This window comes from Oratosquilla oratoria, chromosome 28 (genome assembly GCF_046742065.1).
Source record: "Oratosquilla oratoria isolate Oo_2021 chromosome 28, ASM4674206v1, whole genome shotgun sequence".
Classification (NCBI taxonomy): Eukaryota; Metazoa; Arthropoda; class Malacostraca; order Stomatopoda; family Squillidae; genus Oratosquilla; species Oratosquilla oratoria.
Window position 1 is genome coordinate 40,263,913 of NC_134804.1, and position 5,000 is coordinate 40,268,912.

Below are 5,000 nucleotides of genomic sequence, written 5' to 3' on the forward strand. Positions count from 1 at the left end.
AGTGACGTCATCACCGACCCCGGAAAAAAAAGACCCCCTTCAGCATGGTAAGATAATTTGTATGTCTTTATCCTGGCTAAAACCAAACGATCTTATTACTTCGAAGGGGAACGCTTGTGACAAAAAACGGGGAGGATCTCGGTTATTAAGCTCCCCTTCCTCCCTCCCTTCTTATCAAGAACCTCCCCTGAGCCAGGATTTGCCCCCACAGCTGAATAAAAGTGTATAGAGATGACACAGACTTACAAGAATATGTCACTCTATTGAAGGTATTAACAGTTTTGGATCGACAAAGACAGCCCTTTCAAGGACGGCAGCCAATTACTCAAAAAAGTCTGACGGGCCACGGGAGTCTTGAGGCCATAATTACATCAATCCCTGGCACAGAAAACAAGAAGAAGAGGAGGAGGAGGAGGAGGAAGAAGAAGAAAAAGGAAAAAAACAAAAAGAGGTCCGGAACTTCAAGAAAATACCCTCCTCGGCCGTAGATCCATCTACCCTAGTTTCCCACCTCACCAAACAGAGGTGGTGGCACACTAGCCACATCTCGCTAGCATGTTACACGATTTTGCTACCCCGTTTGAGTAAAAACGGTTTCGGTTACGATCTTTTGTTTTTCAAATTTCCAAATGTCAAATTACTCTTGCGTCGTATAAAGAAAAGCTGAATGACGAACAAGAGAAGTTAAACCTAAAATACGAATGTTAGACACATTAACGAGATGTTCTTACGGAAATCTAGAATATTGTAACATAAGTCGTTTCTACTCCGGCGAATTAGCAAAAGCAGGTAGCATGCTAGTCTAGTGTGCCACCATCTTAAGGACTCTGATGACTTTCACTTAAGGTCAGAGACAAGGAGAGAGAAGGGGTCTCAACCTTGAAGACCCTGGGGTGGCTTTCTTCAACTGAATAAAATCGCCTGGCGGTAGCTGGCAATAACATACAAGGACTATCCCCTGCTGTCTGCGGACCAGGGAACCTTCCCCCGTGCTTACGTTGGGTAAGACACCCGGAATGGACAACAAACATATAAGGACTATCTCTTGCTGTCTGCGGACCAAGGGACCTCCCCCCGTGCTTACGTTGGGTAAGACACCCAGAATGGACGACAAACAAGCTGCGGGGAACCAAAAGACAAGAAACCATACTGACAACAAATAATTAATTATCTTTACATAGAAAGCTCACCCTTCTTAGGAATTCCTGTAACAGTTCTGTCGCAATAAAAGGGTTTGATACGTTGGTAAATAGAAATTTTATTAGAAGAATAAATCAATCAATAGGTAATTAATAACTAGGTCAATTAATAGACAGATCAATGAATAAAATAATGCAAGAAATATGAATAGGTAAATCAATATGATAAATCTATATTCCAAAAGATTTTTCCCTCTTGTAACGGGGCGGGGCCAGGAAGGCAAGTCAAAACACCCACCCACGTTATATACACAAATCCCATCTAACCACTACTATCATCTAAGCACCTCAGGAATAAAGGACCATCCCTGACTTCCGTCACACTGCTTGGGTTAGAGGCAATGCAGTTATGCACTGCACGTCCACATTGAGGGCAGACAGCTTGAGCTGGTTTACCCCCACTGCTTCATCATGTGATGGTCTCCGACCTTATCCATTCAGAATATTTTATGCAATAGATGTGAAGAACATCCCTTTGGGACGCGTCGTTCCTTTATCTAAATACAGCAACCAACAAAAGAGGTGTCGCCGCGCCAGACCGGGGTCTGACAGACCTTGCCCTCCATGCCTTAAAAGGTGGTAATAGGATAATCTTCATGTGTGCAAGGCTTGGCGAGGTTCGCTTATCAACATTTTGCCACTTCTCAAGGCGAGGCGACATCGTTTTCGTTGGTGGCTGTGCAATCTCTGACTCCTATCTTTTACACTCCTCGTCTTCCCTGCCTGGAATTAAAGCACAAAGGACTTTACTCTGTTGAAGAAGCTAACACTATATCCTGAAAGCGCTTAGGCATCCTTAAAAAAATGGTTCAATCAAAGATGGTAGATAGCAACCAATCACACAACGCAACGTCTCTGGCCCGGGATAGAACTCGAGACCACGGAAACCCGAGCCAAGAACTCAAATATGGTCATTCTAACAGAAGGAACCCCTCCATGTGACGAAGGAGTCTTTACTAGTATGACTTTTTGCTAGTCCGAACTTTACCACGTTTTTTATCAAGCGAAACGTCGTATTGATAAATGTTCAGTCCTCACATGACATTTCTTTTGACAGACCTGTAAGCAACTGTCTATTGCATATAAATTCTAAGGGCATCCATCTATATAACGTCGTTGCTGTTCTTATGGGATGTAGTCTACCAGCGTTTCTATCTTTGTTTTCATAATGTACTCACCCTGAATCCATAACGACAAGTTTAAGCTTCCAGTAACTATTCTTCCTTCCCCTACCCACACGAAGCCTGGAAAATATCACTTATGAATTATATATGTTCCAGGATAATCGCTTAGAAAGAAACGTATGGTTATAATTACATTATTAATGACTGTGATTAATTATTTTGAAAAAAATCATGAGTGACACATAGACAAAAGAGAAGATTAGCTGCTCAACACCATACGAGAGATGAAAGAATAGGGAAGATGATTCGCTGAAATTAAGCAAAATATTCTGTTCTTCGAAACATACTGAACAAACCAGCTACACGGACACTTCTCGGCCTAAGAATGCTAAACAGAACATATTAACGAATCTCGATGTTGTTCAAAACATACTGAACTGAATATGAGAACGAACCTTGGCCTCACTGTATTGAACAAAACTATACAAACATTTCTCGGGCTAAGAACAAAATAAGCAAACACATCTCGAACTTGGGATGTGGAACAAATATTAGGAATTCATCTCGGCCTATGAATATAAAAGAATGAATAAATAAATGAATAAAAAGTGAAAATTACATCAGATCCGGTTTCAATAGATTATGTCTTTTCAACACAGTAAAGAAGGTAAGGTGTCTACTACGCCAGGAGGCACTGAGTAGCCGCGGCCGAAGTAGTCACCTCTGCTCTGTGGACTGCTGGAGGCAGGTAGTCACCGCTGGGAATCGAAGTGCGGGATTCGAACCCACAACAACAACAACAAAGTAACCGACAAAGTTCCGAATGCGCTGCTTGCCTGCCAGCCAGCCAGCGCGCACACTTCAACACGGTGGCGCACTTGCATGACTTTATTCTGGCTAACGCCGGGCTATTTCATTCAATCGATCGGGACCCCAAGCTGCCCCGAAGGTCTCCTCCTTTCATCTGAATATTATCGACTGGTGACAGCACGACCAACATAAGAGCATAAGAATCATTTAGATAAACACCTAAGCAAGATGCTGTAAAGACTATCATTTATTTCCTATTATTTGTTTATTTATTTTGTTATCATTTGTCCGTTTGTTTGTTATTAATTGCTTGATTCTCATTCATTATTATTTATATGTCAATTTTATAATTTACTACTTACCTGTTTGTTTATTTATTAACTATACCTATGCATTTATTTATGTATTCTATTTATTATTTACATTATTATAATTTAATTTATTCATTTATTTATCATTATTATGATTTTTTCGCATCCGACCTAGATATGAACCAAAAGGTCTCCTGTAGGCATGCTCCGCCTTTGTAATAATCCTTTGTAAATCCTTTGCATAAGAATGGAGGAGACTGCAGGAGACCATAAGGCCTGCACTAGGCAGTTCCATGCCATTTACCACCTATTCCATATATTTATCTAAATTCCCTTTCAAACGACCAATTATTTCAGCCCTCATTGCATGGTTATTAACTCTATTTCATTCCTTAACCTCTCTTTTGGTAAACCACTTCTTGCCTATTCACTTCTTAAAGCTAACACAAAGACGCCGTCACCAAATTGAAGACGTTCGCTTGTTGACTTTACGAGAAATCATCGTCACCAACGCTTGCTTTCAACACGGAGACGCACTCTCATAAATCTTGATTCAGGTTATTGACATGCAATTCTATTCGGCCAAAGGAAGTTCGCTTCGGCCTAATCGAGACGTCTTTCTAGTAAGATTATAAACCGCCAGATAGCCGGTTTAAGTAACTAGAATAAGTTAACCAAAACAGACCGTAAAATACATCACTTTAGTACATTACCAAGATCAAAGGAAGATGACAATGACTGCGTCTTGTGATGATTGAGGTCACAAAGGACGACAAACGCGAGAGAGACAAGAAGTCCTTAACGAGGTTCTTAACGAGCTATTAACAAGTTCACTAAGTTAAATCTAACCGAGTTAAGTTTAGACCTCCCTCTTGCTGAAGAAGTCTCGCGAAGACCTCCGGGTTATTGTTTGACGCCAGCAGAGGAAGACAACCGTTTAGCGAGTCTTAACCCTGAACAGGGAACGTCCAAATTCATGATTTTGCATGGAAGTTGTACCATTTCTGGCACACCCACTTTTAGCAACAATAAAAACCAAAGGTTTATGGGAAGAAGTGCTCCAAGTTATAAAGTAAAGTGGGCGTGCCAGAAGTGGTACAACTTCCATGCAAAATCATAAATTTGGAGGTTCCCTGTTCAGGGTTAAAGAACAAGTTATCTTTCCCTGTGGGTACCCGCTAACATTTGTTCTCAATCTAGGCAGCATAGATCCCTCCTGGGAGGGAGAGGGGGGGGGTTACCGAGTCCTATTAGTGGAGCCACAATTCGAAACCTAGTGGTAGTTAGTGGATGTTTAAGCGATTCTACTTAGTATTGGAGTTTATCTCCCCATGAGACTACGAACAGCAGTACGCAAATGTCGGGAGGAACGTGACGAAAGGCAGGTTGAGAGCCTCGACACTAAAAGAATACCTTGCTTGAATCTTCGCTCTAAGGCTCTTACCTCAGTCGAATAAAACCGTCTGCTCTTACCCAGAACAGTCTGCAGAGGTCATCTTAAAAACAAATTAATAAATAAATGAATGAATACATGAATTGTTAAGTAGATCAATAAA